Source organism: Neofelis nebulosa, chromosome 4 (genome assembly GCF_028018385.1).
Source record: "Neofelis nebulosa isolate mNeoNeb1 chromosome 4, mNeoNeb1.pri, whole genome shotgun sequence".
Lineage (NCBI taxonomy): Eukaryota > Metazoa > Chordata > Mammalia > Carnivora > Felidae > Neofelis > Neofelis nebulosa.
Genome location: NC_080785.1, coordinates 30,259,193 through 30,275,124, shown reverse-complemented (window position 1 = coordinate 30,275,124; position 15,932 = coordinate 30,259,193). Strand labels below are relative to the sequence as shown.

The following is a 15,932-nucleotide window of genomic DNA, read 5'->3' as shown; positions in this document are numbered from 1 at the left end:
AGATTTTATGCTGATGTTTCACAGTCAGAGAATCAAGTGAAGGACACCAAGAAGAGCTAGTTACACTTTGTCCACTCTGGTCTTCCTCATTCTATACAAAGAAGAATGTTTTCATGACTTCAAGATATTTCTCCTGTATCAGATTAAGAATTAAATCAACTTGTATTTATAGAACACTTTATTGTATAGAAAGCACTTAGTGTTGTATAGAAAGCACTTAGTGTCTTGAATCATGTAGATGTTGAATGAATATTTATCGACTACGACCTGTGTGGAATCGTGATTCCTGTATCTCATTGAATCTTCATGTCAACTTCATGAAGTAGGGATGTATATGTCCACTTTACAAATGAGCTTGTATATGTCAGAGCTGAGATTTTAATTCAATTTATCCTACTCAAGTTTTCTTTCTCTCTAGTAACATTCAGAGATGCAAATTTCATAAGAACTATTTTGTGTAAATCACATCTTGCCTTAAAATATTTATAGTACAGAGTTGTTGAGATTGTTTATTATCCGTTTCAGTCGGAGCCATGACACTGCACACATGATACATTCTAATAGGTGTTGAAGGAGGCTTAATAAAAGAACAGTGTACAAGAGTGTAAACAGGATGAAGAGAAGCCAACAGGTTCTAAGGTCTAGGGAGCTAGCCACAGTGGGTGGAGAGATATTGCCATCTCTTGCCTGAAGGGCAAAAGAGAAAAGATGGTGATTCCACTCTTTCAGCCACCATAATAAGCCAAGTGATGAGAAAAAAGTGGGGAATCCATCTAATTTCCCCTTGGGGAGCAGGATTGGGATCTGCCTTCAGTGCCTAATTAGTTAAAAAAAAATTGAATTGGAGAAGTACAGCAGTACGGGGACTCTACTGGAGCAGTCTATACTTCTCAGATACAAACTCCTAGGAGGGTATCCATGCTCGAGTTGTCTTACTAATATTATGACCAGGAGGACCACAGCAACAAGAGAATATGAGAGGCACCCTTGAGTAGGAACCTGCGTAGAACTCTTTAAAAACTCATACTTGCATTCCATGTAAGAGAGCCAGCCTTCTGGAATGCAGGTATGAACATTTGGCCTTTCTCATAATTCTCTTCCCAGGCTCCAATGTAGGAGGAGAAAAGAAACCCAGAAAGGGATAGGACAGAATTAGAAAGGGAGAAGAAATGAAAGAACAGGACCCACAATGCAGTTTCCTTAGACTACTAGGCACAAAACATAAAGAGAGGAACTGGGTTAATTTGGCATGTTGCTGAACTTACGTCATTCCAGAATGGAATTGATTTTTTTAATATCTTGGAATGGATGAAAAGTTATGAAAACAACCTGAGATAATCTTAAGAGGACTAGAAAGAGTGATTTAACAGAGCATGGTTGAAAATAGCAATTGGAGAAAAAATATAATCATTTTATGCTTATACTTCACCAGGATAAAATTGTTTAATAAACCAGTCGACTCTGTAAGCAGTGACCACCATGAAATATCTATTTGACAGTGGTACTGCAAAGAGTTAAGTGCAAATAACGTTCAGCCTTGTTAGCTTTACATTACCAATAAGCTTGGGTAAGAAAATTGACCATAAATCTTCAGGTTAGTAGGAAGTCATGTTTCACCATGTATCACAAAAATTTATTTAAACATGATCTACTGTTTGTCATCAAATGCATATAGACTCCTATTAAAACAAACAAACAAACAAAAACAAAAAACAAGGTTCATTTCTGTTTCACTTCCTCTGTGAATGACAAAGTCACAGAGCCAGGAGCCTAATTGTCAACTTCAACTTCCGACTTATTTTCATGTCCTTCTCCTATGTATTTTGAGTGAGCATAGAAATGAGCTTTATTTTTCTGTTTTCCACAGGATTAAATTCTTTACTGTTTTCCACTTCCAGCCCTTTGAAAAGCAAGCAAAGCAACAGAAACATATCCAGAAGCCTTGGTAACAAGTTACTAAGAACAATCCAACCCTTTTAAAATGATTCATTCCCCTAACATGTAGTCAATTCTTCCAGCTGGAAGTTGAGTTGAACTGCTTATCTTCAGCATCTCAGGATTAGAATTACCTGATTTTTTTGAACCATACAGCTTTCAGCAGCAAAATTCTAAGAATCAAGTCACTATTTATTTAGAATCACTATTTATCTCCCCATATTAAGATTAGTATTAATCTCCTTGAAAACATTAATAATACAACGTCCACCCTCAAATTTTTCAATGAAATATCAAAAAGGTTGTTAAAAAAAAAAAAGAAAAAAAAATTTTCCCCTCCTCTGCCCCTAAATGAATGAATTTTCCCCTGAGCTTTCACGTGTCCAACTTTTTGGTTTCCTTGACTACAGTTGACCCAATTGGTCACTGTTTCCTTGAAATCTTCCTTCTCCTCTGAAAACATGATATCCTCTTTCCTCAGCTATAGTTTCACTGTTTCCCATCTCCTCCTCTCTTCTTGACCCACCTGTGAGGTCAAAGCTTACTTAATATTTTGTTCTCCTCTTTCTATGGATTCTCTATATTGCCCATTCTTGCAGTTTTCAGCTATCACACTCATGTTGGTAATTCCTGAAGTTTACAATTTATGTCTTAACATTTCATCCTTTCCCATCATCTATGTCAGAGGGCATGTCTTAGGGAGTCTGTGACATCTGAAATGTAAATAAGCCTTAAACCCAGCCAACTGACCCTACTCCTTTAACTGGCACCCTGAATTTGCCCTTAGTCAATGCTGTTCTGCCCCCACCTCTCCTACATTTATAGCTTCCTTTTCCTTACCCTAGAAACCTCTCAAGAGCAGACCTTCATCTTACTAGGATATGCTAAGCCTCTAGCTTCTGAACCTGTCATTCTATGCTGCACACAGCTGCCAGCATTATGTCTTTCAAACACTTCTCTTATCATGCTAGTCTCTTAGAATCTCTTGTCTATGACATCTAAATTCTTGAGTCTGGCATCTAAGGCCCTTCATCAATGGAATCCACAATTCTCATATTTTCTAGCCAAATACCTCATTACTCCTCAACATACCATTGCTTTAGCTTCATTAAGTAAACTCTCACTTCCCATATATATCTTAATCATCCCCTTTGTGTTTTTTTCACAACCTCAAATTCCCTCTTTTGTCCTTTTTACTGGCCCATGCTTATTACTTGCCATACTTACTATCTTTGGCCGTATAATTACTGAAGCATTGTCATTCCTGAGACTATAAAATTTCCTCTACTTCTCATCTAGTCTATTTTTTTTTTAATTTTCCTGGAGGGTCTCATGCTTAGCACTTTCTATATGTTGCTGACAATCACAATCTCATATCATTACATAAATAAATTGTCAACCTGAATATAAACAAACTATGTATAATTTCAGATGAGAGGACTAACCCTTAAAATGCCTCATTTATCCGTGAAATCAACAAACATTTATTTAGTATCTACTCATGGCAGCAACTATACCAACAGCTAGGAATAAAAAGATATATTTAAAAAAAACTCAAATAAAAATGTGCTCAATAGTTTGAAAAGCTCCTCTTAAAAATTATTTTCCCATCCATTAGCAAGCACTAGTCATTTTTAGAGTTTAGTTATCATTGGGTCATTTAAAAATATACGCACTTTATTTCTAGAAAGCATTTATATAATAGTTAAAATAATTCCTTCATTCAACAAATATTTATTGAGTATCTACCAGATGCATCAATTGAGTTAGTTCCTTAATGAGGGGGATTTTTTTTTTATTATCTTATTCTATCCTTTGTCAGAGGAAATACATTTTACATTTTAAAATATACTGACAAAATACATAAGAATGTAGAATACTTGCTTTTAGGAGCACTAAAAATTACTCTCCATATTTAATAATATCACGCTAAATGAAAACTCCAAACATCCTTATAATTACATCAATGATCTATATATCAACTGTTCTACCTTCAAAGGCAGACCAAAACTTTACCCACTCTTCATTGTAAAATTCTCTAGGAACATGCAAGTATGTTTTTCTTAACTTCTGAAAGAAAAAGATAGTTTAAGCCAAAAACAGGAATGCCTTATTTATCTTATACAGTTGAACTGTTTACATAATTAAACCAATTACGATTCCAACAAATTGTTATGGAAAGAAATCCTTTGGGTACTAAAACATGTTCTTAAAATAAAATTATCACAATTCCTCAGTGAATGCAAAATAATTTGTATTTTGTACGTATTAATTACCCTGTTAAATTTCTAGACTCTTTCCTTTATACTTTTTTGGTACAGGTCTGTTGGTTTCCCTTACATTATTCCCTTTATCAGCTCTGCTATGTAGTCATCCAGGAGTTCATAAACCTATGAACTCCACATTGACCCCAAAGGTTTCCATCATACATCCAAGTGTCAATGACCTGGATGTGTCCAGCTGCTGCCTGTTAGTGTGGTGTCTCATTTTTCTTACATAATATATATGATGAACAGGTTCTTTTTTTATCTCTTAATAGCTATGTATTAGAAAACTAAATAACAGCATTTGTGCAATCAAAACTGTTAGAAAGCAGTGTCGTACGGAAAACCTCTTCTCTGTTCCTGACCTTGTCTCTGAGATGGGTCTTTCTAAGGCTATCACTCTGACATGAGTAGCAAACACTACAGTTGTTCCATAAACTATCTGTTTACAGGATATGTATTTCTAAAGTGTCAAGAAAGAATCCAGCTACCTGTCTGACATTGTGAACAAACCACAAAGTAAGGGCAATCCAGATTTTGTTTGGCCTGAAGCTTATACAATATTGGGAGAACTTCCACAAAGAAATACAGAAGTACAAAGACAACATTAGGTACAAAAGTGGACATTTCACTCTGTCATCTCTGCACTGGGAGCAGCTCTCCTGCCACAGCCCCTCATCCTCTGAAAATGTCTGCCTGCCTAAAGTTAGTCTCCGCCCCTTCTTGGTCAGGAGCACCTCTCAGCTGCTGAGCCAGTCACTGTCTGCAGTGTTGCTAAAACCACTGGAGACACTGACAGATGGAACCTTGGCAGCTTGGCAGTCCCACACCCCCCGACCTCACATATTCCCAGCCGCAGCTTCCGAACCAGCGCCATTTCAAGGGACAGGACACAGCAGCCAACTGCACTGGGGCTGGGGCTGCCACGGTGGGGGTGGCTGGCTCCAGGGCTGGGACAGGGACTGCATGTGGGAGCCTCATCATTGGTTATGCCAGGAGCCCCTCCCTGAACAGCTCTTCTCCTACACCATTCTGGGCTTTGCCCTCCCAGAGGCCATGGGACTCTTTTGCATGGTGGTGGCCTTTCTCATCCTCTTTTCCATGTGACAGAGCTGTCTCTACTTCCCATAGGTCTTTTTCCAGTGTCTCCTCTGCCCTGTTTGCTCCTTTTCCTATATCTCCCCAGGCAGGCTGGGGAACGTGGCTGGCTCAGGGTTTGACAGAGGGAAGACAAATAGATACTGTATCAATAATAAAAGAGAGTATGCATTTAGTTAGAATGAGAAAATAAACCACCAAAAATTAATGCAGATCCAGGTCCTTTTCTTGTGAGAGCTCTTGAGCCATTTACCAGAGGTATCGACAGAGAAATGCTTCTTGATGGCAACCTGGCTTCTCCTCTCTACCTGAGACTCACAAAAACTCTCAGAAACTCTCAGCACACACCAGGTGAGGCACCCTGAAGTTTCGATTCACAAGCTGCACAGTAAATTTGCTTCTGAATAGTTGAAACAAGCAAATGACCAAACAAAACCTTAATACTCTTTTAGATGGTTCCTTGGATCCTAGTCTCAGCCTTCTACTAAGCTTCTGGCCTTTTCTGGGTCTCCTATGATATGATCGTCATCTTTATTGAACAAGCCAATTTTTATGCTACAGAACATGGTATCCAGGGACCGCTAGATTCACATCTCGACAAAGCTGTGACCACTCTCCGTCATCCCTCATCGCGCAGAGGAGATCAGCATGGTAACTGTGCAGCCTTCATTTTTGCTCCCCCAGATTCTGTCTGTGTTTTCCAGACAAACATCCAAACATTTCAACTCTTTGTTTGCCTTGTTTATTCTCTTGAGTTTCTCCATGTCCACCATCAGCATGACATTCAGGGCCACATACCCTCAGGACTAGGCAAGCTAAGGGTACTAAGTTCTTAGACAGGTCTTCCAGTTTCCTGGAGCACCTGTAACACAGCGGCTAAGCCAGGACATTTGCTGAAGCCAAAGAGAAACATTTCCAAAAGATATTTCACATAATGAAACAAAATAAAGCGAAATTTCCCTACATACTCTAGAGATCTATGGTGCAGTTTATAAAATACCCCAGTTTCACACACACACAAATCTATATTGCCTTTTTCTTGCATCTACAGATTTACAAAATGGCTTATACTGAAAGTATATTTTCTGGTTATAAATAGCATATTTAAGCACACTATTCACTGGGAGATCTTGAGCCCTTAGTGAGCTACAATAGTAATGCTAGGCTGCTATGGGGATTATCTCATAAGGATAACGATAATAAATTTTGCTTTGATATTTCAGATCAGGCTTTTAGGAACACTAGCTGGGGCAGAGCCTTGGACTGGGAGTTTGGCCCCTACAGGTCTATTTCTAGTTTCTGGGGAAAAAATGTCTTTGGCAGTTCACTTTACACAACTCTATTGAAGCTCATTAAGAAGCTACTGGACATTTTTGTTATGGTTCATTTAAACGTTGTTGAGCTGCTTTTCCACTTAAGGAAAAAATTGGTTTGCCTCAATTTTAGCAATTCTAAAGTAAATTCAAAATAATACCAAGCTGCCTTTGTTAGAGGCCAAGCTGTAGAGTCTGCAGCAGTGTTGTGGAAACTGTTTAATGGGTAGAAGAAAATTTTCTCTTATATAAATATATTGCTAATCAAAATCAGCAGCCAAATTTGCTAGAAAAAATAACCTCCCAAGAGAATAATGCTCATTTTGGCAGGTACATTCTGGTATGTTTCTGAGTGGATCAATCCCTTCTCAGTATCTGTTAACAGAAATTTATACATAACTGATAATGTGCTTGTTATTGCTATTTTCTTTGTAGCAGTTTTTAAATAAGTCCCCTAAATATAAAACCGTGTCATTTCTATTAGCACATATAGGATATGAATAGCTAATACCTTCTGAACATATATTGGTATCAGATAACATAGGACATTTTTCCAAGGTGAGTATTTTGAGATTCAACTTTATTAATATAGATATGGAAAGCACATTAATAAATCTTCCCTTATATCCCAGTGGTTTTCCTTTTGGAACCAAGCCTTAGATCAGTGACCTTCAGAGTATGACCTGAGGACTGACATGAAGGCTCTCTTCATTATTTAGAAACTTATTAAGTGAGCTATAAAGTTTATTCATATTTTCCATTCATAAACCAAAATTACTTTGTTAGAAAATTTTTCTTAAGGCTTTAATGCAGCATTCTGTTCAGAAGCCTGGCTGCTGTGTTCTGCTTGATAATGTTGTAAAGTCCCACTGGGCAGATTGCTTCATAGAGTTAAGATTCCTAAAATTTTACACTATTATCAGTGTATCATCAGGGGCACCTGGGTGGCTCAGTTGGTTAAGCGTCCGACTTCACCTCAGGTCATGATCTCATGGTTTGTGAGTTCGAGCCCCGTGTCGGGCTCTGTGCTGATACCTCGGAGCCTGGAGTCTGCTTCAGACTCTGTGTCTCCTTCTCTCTCTGCCCCTCCCCAACTTGTGCTCTCTCTATGTCTCCCAAAAAATAAACGTAAAAAAAAAATTTTTATCAGTGTATCATCAGTACACTGCTTTTAGTCAATTACAGCATTCACTTGCTGCTATTCTTTCTTTGACTTTAATTCCATATCATTATTCATCTTTATCATTTTTTTGTTATAGATTGTTTTTGTTTTTTTCTCCTTTAGTTTGTATTGATACAGATTTTCTTAAGCATGTTAAAAGGTCTCGGGGCGCCTGGGTGGCTCAGTCGGTTAAATGTCTGACTTCGGCTCAGGTCATGATCTCAGTTTGTGGGTTCGAGCCCCACGTCGGGCTCTGTGCTGAACACTTGCTTGGAGCCTGGAGCCTTCTTCAGATTCTGTGTCTCCCTCTCTCTCTGCCCCTCCCCCACTTTCACTCTGTTTCTCTCTCAAAAATAAATGCACATTAAAAAAAATTTTTTTTAAAGGAAAAGGTCTCAACTTCAACAGTCATCAGAGAAGTACAAATTAAAATAAAAAGGGGGTAACATTGAGCTTACTAGTATGGCTAAAAATAAAAAGAGTAAATTTATATCTATATCTATATCTATATCATCTATATCTATATCTATATAATCTCTCATGTATACCATAAAGTTGAATGTATTCCTACCAGAGTTAGGGAGAGCACACTGTCAAGAGTTTTAGTAGTATCTCAGAAAGGGGACAGAAAAATCAGGGTATTTGCGAGGATCGGGAGCCAGGTTTAAGGTGGATATTCAATTCAGGGTCTTTAGGATCGGTATGGATCATTATAATTTAGTACTGGTGGACACACAAGGTGAGAATTTTGAAGCATGAGTTTTGAAGAGTTTCGGGAAGTTCACAGTTGTTTGATGCTATCTGTTAAGCATTTGAACAGTTTGGTGCTTATTTAAATGGGGTTTTTTTTGTTTGTTTTGTGTTTTGTGTTTTTTTCAAAAAGTCCCTGGAACAATCTATAAAGATATTTGTATCTTTTATTTTTCTACACAAGAGCTTCCTGGAATAGTAAATTCATATTGATGAAGAACAATAAAATCAAGTTAATTAAGACAGCGAAACAAAGTCAGGTTCATGTAGACCATAAGCTATATGCATGTAGATGCTTTCAGTATCACTGTCCCACCGTGTGGTCATTCTTCCAACCTGACCTATGAGAAGGTTCATTTTTAAAAGTTTATTTATTTTAAAAGACAGAGAGAGAAAGAGAGAGAGAGAGGGATAGACAGAGAACAAGCAGAGGAGGGACAGAAAGAGAGGGAGAGAGAGAATCCCAAGGAGGCACCATGCTGTCAGCACGCCCAATGCAGGGCTTGAACTCACGAACCATGAGATGATGACCTGAGCCAAAACAAGAGATGCTTAGCCGACTGAGCCACCAGGTGCCCCAAGAGGGTTCCTTAACATCTGGGGATGTGTTCAGTCCAAATTCTCATTAATATTTGAGTTGCCAGGATATTGTATCATGTTTCCAGAGATGGTTGTTTCAACCTCCACAAGGATAAGGTTTTCCTATTCTTTTTGTTGGAAGATCACCTGTTGGATCATTTGATGGCACGGCGGCTGTTCAGCAATATTCAAATGTCTGGTGATCACACATCTGAACGTTACAACCAGGCAGTTGTTAAAGGTATAATTATGATTAGAGTTTATATTTCACTTGTCAGCCAGGAGACAAGGTGCCCAAATTAGACAGAAAATAGATCTCATCCCTAAAGCAAAAAACCCACATACCAGATAGAAGTTTCTTAGCTAAACTGACAATCCTATGGTTTGTTCCTTCCCAAATCTCTTTCACGACATTAAAGATACCAAAGAGGCCTGTAAGAATCTAAGCACAACACACCTCCCCTAAAACATCACATATTCCCTCTCAAGAGGCCAATGTTATATCTAAAGAGGCTCTCTTCTGGACCAGCATCTGCCCAATTTAATGAAGGTCTCAAGTGTCACTTCCCTTGGTGGCATTCTCTAGTTCTTTAGCTAGTCTGTAAATAATGGCATATTGGATTCTTCCTACTCTCCAGGCCTATTTTAAGGCACAGGGTGAAATTTTTCTAAAAGGGAAAACTGAGGGCCAAAATTGTCCCTAAGTGATGCAGAGACTATCCTAAAGAAAGGAATCAGATTACCAACATATAACAAGTCTCTTCCCATTTGGCAGTTAGAAATGAGTAGTCATTTGTACACAAATCCAATACCAGTCATTAGGAGCCATTCAATGATCTGTTTTTAGATAATATACCCCAACAGATTGCAGTGTTGTAAAATGTGGAACTACTCATCAAGCATGGCCCAGTACCAGGCAACGAGTTTGCAGGACTGAGATGAGATCCTTAGGTAGACCTAAGACCAAAGAAAAATAGTGTGTCTTTCCTTTGAAAGTTAGTTGGTCTTCCAGTGAATACCATCTCTACTCTAGTCCTCTTCTCAGTTCTATTTTTGTGCAAGCTCAATTTCAAAACTGAGGCCCAACAAAAAATCACTGAACGGTGTTTCAGTGAAGACAGGAACTTTCTTTTCTAAGTGCAATGTGATAATGGGGTTTCAGATTTCTCTCTGTCTGGTCTATTGTGGGGTTTTCTACATCCAATGTTAGCTGACAGTCAAGTACAGTTACCCTGGAAACCAAGAGATTTATTATAAGGAACTGGTACCAAAGGAAGCTGGGTGGCTCCAAATGGAAGTATGTTTTCTGATGTTTAGTCATATGCATACATTTATTAACAAATTGTAGCCATTCATGGGATTCATACAATGGAGTGACTGAGATGGCATAACACTGAAATTAGGAATGGAGTTCTTACAATAACTTAGTTAAAGATAGCCTTACATAAGCAACAAAGGAAATAAAATGTCCAGAAAAATAAACAACAAAATAATGCCTACTAAAGCATTATAATCTACAGTATTATTTTGTGAATCCTGGGTGAAAGCTGTCTGTGTAACACTTATCTCCTTCTGAAGATGGTCTGACTCTTGAGATATTCAGAGAATCCTCATCTTGAGATCTCTAAGAACCACCTTCTAGTGATTCAAAGATAGTTTGTGCCTCTTTATTTGAGAGGCATGAATCCAAGGAACAACTGCTTGGAATTTTATTGCTGTTCTAGTTGTGAACAGTACTTAATGGGCTCTTTCTAGAAGACCTGGTCTCAGGTTTTAGATCCTTCAAAGGTTGCTTAGAAGGACTATAAGAAAGGCTGCTCAAACCTCTTGAAAAAAATACTGCATGCATTCCTAGAATCTCCTGCAATATTGGACTATGTCTGTTTTTAGTAAATGGAGTCCATAATTGCAAGTGATGTTTCTATAAGTCAACCATTATCAATTGAAACGGGAGAGTCAATGAATGCCAAAGGGAGATGATCTCAATGGCAGTATCTTCAGCCTCAGAAGTTTGAGAGTCTGAGAATTTTGCCAGTCTGAGTTCTCCAGTTCTGTTTGTTCTCTCTTCCTTTTCTAGAGACTGGGGGCAATATGAGCAGTAAAGTTTCTGAGTGGCAGGATTTTGCAAAGCTTTTTAACAGTCACAGTAAAATGGGTACTCTTGTCATTAGAAACATAGGTTAGAAATTCCTAGTTTGGGAACACAAAATTAAGTAATATTTTTGATACTGTTTCTAGCTCTCCAGGCAGAAAATGCTTCAAAAATCCTAAGAAAAAAGCAATGACCAGAACATACCAAAAATCTGCTGGGCGAATGCAATAAAACAGAAAGCTCAGAAATAAACTCATGCATACACAATCAACTGATCTTCAACAAAAGTGCCAAGAACACACAATTGGGAAAGAATAGTCTCTTCAATGAATGGTGTTGGGAAAAGCTCTCTGCTTTCCACCATGTGAGGATACAACCAGAAGCAGCAGTGTGCAAGCAGGAAGAGAGCCCTCAACAGAAGTGTCCATGCTGGCACCATAACTAATCTCATACTTTCTAGCTCCCAAATATGTGAGAAACACATTTCTATTGTTTAAGCCACCCAGTCTATGTTATTTTTGTTATAGGAGCTTAAACTGACTGAGACAAGGACTTTGATTCTGATCACCAATTCTGAAGTGTGGGGTTTTTTTCCCTACACCAAGAAATTTTCTAGTATCAGCTGGATATTCTACAATTCAGTTCAGTTCTGACACTAGTATACAGGATCCCACTTATACTAGGAACCTAAAATAGTCAAACTCATAGAGTGCTAGTTACCAAGGGTAGGGTAGAGGGGATATTGGTCAAAGGTACTAAGTTTCAGTTCTGTGAAATGAAGAAGTCCTAGAGATTTACTCTATAGCATCATGCCTATAGCTAACATATTCTTAAAATTTCTCTAAGAAGATAGATCTAATGTAGTATTCTTATCACAAGAAAAAAAAGCAGGAAGAAACTTTTGGAGGAGACTGATATGTTTATGGCATAGATTATGGTGATGTTTTACTGTTTTATACTTATCTCCAAATTCATCAAATTGTATACATTGAGTATGTCCATCTATATGTATGTCAATTATACCTCAACCATGAATAGAAGGTTGCAACTTTAAGTCCTACCCCTGATTTCTAGAAAGGGGTGAGGGGCTACAGTTGGCCTGTTATTCTGATTCAACTTCATCAAAATCATCAGAATTAATAGCTTACTATAGTCCCTATAAACGCAATGGCAAAAGCCTACCTATGATGTCTAAGGGCACTAACCACTGTAGATAAACTAATGGAGGCTTCTGTCAATTTGGTTTGGTTCTATATGTAGGTCAATCATACACCTATTCATTGTTGATCCCCTTGGCAATCAGACCCCATCTATAGGTGCTTTAGAAAGTCACCTCATTAGCATAAACCAGTGGTGAAAAGTGCTTGTTATGAATAACAGGACACTCATTTCACCTTTATGGCTCTGAAGTATTTTCAGGAACTGAGGACAAGAGACCAAATATAACAACTGTTGTTCCCATTGCTCCTATCTCTCAGGAAATTCCAAGAGTTTGGTTTGCTGTGAGCCAGGAACTGTGGGTGAAGACCAAATATATATGAGAAATGACCAAATATACGTAAGAAATGACAAAACATGTATTTCTTATATATCACAAGGTTGCAATAATAAGGCAGATTTCTAGAAAGAGTAGGAGGTTTACAAGTCTGATTATTTCATCAGAGAATTCCTTAAAAGGCTTACGAAGAGTAGGAGGATATTTTGTTTATTCCTAGAAGACAAAATCAAGTCACTATCTGGGGAGCTAAGGAAAAGAAAAAAAGAAAGAAAAGAAAAAGATTGAAATAGGAAGTTGGACCCAATGCAATATCCCTGAGTTGAAAACTCAAGAGGTCTCAGAAGATTGCTCTATTTCCAGATTGAGAGTCTTGGGTTGTAGAAGTTTGATGTCTTTATCAGATCTCAGTGGGCCTCCAAGATTGTCAAAGAGTGGCTTGCTATAAACATCACCAAAACAACCCCTTTTTTATGTTTATTTATTTACTTATTTATTTAGAGCACACAAGTAGGGGAGAGGGGCAGAGGGATAAAGAGAGACAAAGAGAGAGAGAATCCTAAGCAGACTCCACACTCTGCACAGCCTGACACAGGGCTCAATCTCACAACCATGAGATCATGACCTGAGCCAAAATCCAGAGTCAGACACTTAACCAACTGAGCCACCCTGGTGCTCCTAAACTCTTGATGAGACAAAGTTGAATTTATTCCTCATGGAAAAAATAAAGATAAAGGAGAACACTATTTTATCAGTGTTTTCATAGCCTTTCCAAGGGGGAACTACAAAGTTGGGCAATACATGAGATTTTGAGATTGGTTTAAGACAGTCTTTCAACACAGAGAACTTTACTGATATTGTATAAGGATCATGATTAGAATTGGTGAACATGGTAAGATGAGGTTTTCTAGAGGATGGTTTCAAAGAGTCTTGAAGAGGCATCTGAGTGGCTCGGTTGGTTGAGCATCTGACTCCTGATTTTGGCTCAGGTCATGATCCCAGGGTCATGGAATCAAGCCCTGCATTGGGCTCCGTACCAAGCGTAGAGACTGCTTAAGATTCTCTCTCTCACTCTCTTTCTTTCTCTCTCTCTCTCTCCCTTCCCCCTCTGCCCCATCCCCCACTCACACAAAATCTCAAAAATAAAAATAAATTTTTTAAAAAGTGTGCAAAGAGTCTTACAAGTAAGAATCGTTTGATGCTATCTATATAAAAGTTGAGCGGGGCGCCTGGGTGGTGCAGTCGGTTAAGCGTCCGACTTCAGCCAGGTCACGATCTCGCAGTCGGTGAGTTCGAGCCCCGCGTCAGGCTCTGGGCTGATGGCTCGGAGCCCGGAGCCTGTTTCCGATTCTGTGTCTCCCTCTCTCTCTGCCCCTCCCCCGTTCATGCTCTGTCTCTCTCTGTCCCAAAAATAAATAAAAAATGTTGAAAAAAAAAAATTTATATAAAAGTTGAGCAATCTGATAGTCACTTAATTTTTTTTTTTTTTTTTTTAGGTAGCTCCTGGAGCAAACAATAAAGCTATTTGCAATTTATATTTCTTGGGCAAGAGTTTCCTGAAATAATAAAGTCATGTTGATAAGAATAGTGGAATAATAAAATTATGTTAGTGAAGACAGCTGAATAAAAGACATGCTAAAGTAATGGTAAACTGTGTGGGTATAAAAGCTTTCATTTCTCACTTTTATTCTCCCCCAACAAAAGAATCTGCTTTCTATAGTCTCCAAGAGTATTGAAGAGTGGGAGGGCATTTTGTTTATCACTAACTATTGGTTGCTCATAGGAACCCGTAGAGATACCATCTCTTGTTGAAAACTCTACAACAGTGTCTTCACTGAGCTCCCTCCTTCCATTCTTGACCCACTCCAGGCTGCTCTCCACACAGCAGCCAGAGTGAGATTGAAAATGAAAAGCGAAACACTTCAATGTTTTCTTATCTCTGTTAACATTAAAAGCCAAATCCTTGCCAAGACCAACAAAGCCTACTGGTACCATCCTTAGAACACAGTCTGGAGTATGTGCTTCAGAGGGCCCAGTGTTGGTTTCCCTCCGGATACACTACCAATTGCAACCACCCACCCGCCACCAGGTAAGGAGTCTACAAGTCAGTGGAATGTGCACAACTGGAATCTACAGACCACTTACAGAATATGCCCTGGTTTCCCAGGGGTCCAGAATTCCCTGCCCAGGGGTCTGCAAGCCTGCTTCCCAGTCTGCAATCTATTCTGTATATGATCCAAGACACAGAACCAAGAGGTAACTCAGAGGCAGTTGTTTGCAGGAGTGAGAGTGGATCTTGGAAGCAATGATCTGGATATCCATGTGTATGTATAATATCACAAAATATAGAACAGAGCTGAAAATGGAAAGAGAAGGGGGAAGACCGAGGACCAGGGTCAGTTCCTTATTCATTGACCTGGAATAATGAATCCAAGAATGTTGTATTTAAACTTGGACTCCTGGGTGTTACAAAGGTTAAAAAAATAAGATAGAACATGTTTTATTTAACAGTATGTTAGCTTGATTTATAGCTTTTAAATATTCAGACATGTCATACATGGGCCTCCATTGGCTTCTTCCCTGGTTCTCACATTTGTTAAGTGTGAGCTGCCTCACAGTTAGTGCATCTCCTACTACCCTCTACCTCCTTCACCCTGCTTCTGTGGGCTGCCTTTCCGTTACTCAACCACAACTGGCCTGCCTCTGCCTGGGAGGCTTTGCATTTATAGGTGCTTGTGTCTAGAATGCTCTTCCCCAGAAAACCAAAAGCAGACTTGGTCCCAGACTTTATTTAAATCTCTCCTCAAATATGGCCTCCTCAGAGAGGCCATCCTCCTTCACCATATTAGAAATCTGCTCTCCATTGTCCTCTATTTCTGTACACTACTTTAATTCTCTTCATAGCATTTTTTGAACACTGCCTGGCCTCTTATTAAATAAAAGGTCTTCCCTCCACTAGAATTAAGCTCCACAAAGCCAGGCAGTTTATCTGTTTTATTTACTGCCGTAAACCTAGCTGCTAATACACTTCTTGACAAGTACTAGGCTCTCCATCACACACACACACACACACACACACACACACACACACACACGTACCTCCCACATACAGAAAATACAAGTGAATGAATTAATCTCCAGTTTGCTCAAGATGAGAATTTTAGCTAAGCAGAAGGAAGATGCCACAAGTTTTAACTTTTTAAAAGTGTTTCATCTTGGAGCACTTGGGTGGCTCAGCTGGTTA

At 38.8% G+C, this 15,932-nt stretch overlaps 1 long non-coding RNA gene and 1 pseudogene across 2 annotated transcripts in view; one reads left to right on the top strand and one right to left on the bottom strand.

Moving 5' to 3' along the window:
- LOC131509071 (uncharacterized) overlaps positions 1-15,932 on the bottom strand; it is a 265,862-nt gene that overhangs the window by 184,927 nt on the left and 65,003 nt on the right. The window lies entirely within an intron of this gene.
- LOC131509070 (ATP synthase F(0) complex subunit C2, mitochondrial-like) lies at positions 4,837-5,306 on the top strand (annotated as a pseudogene).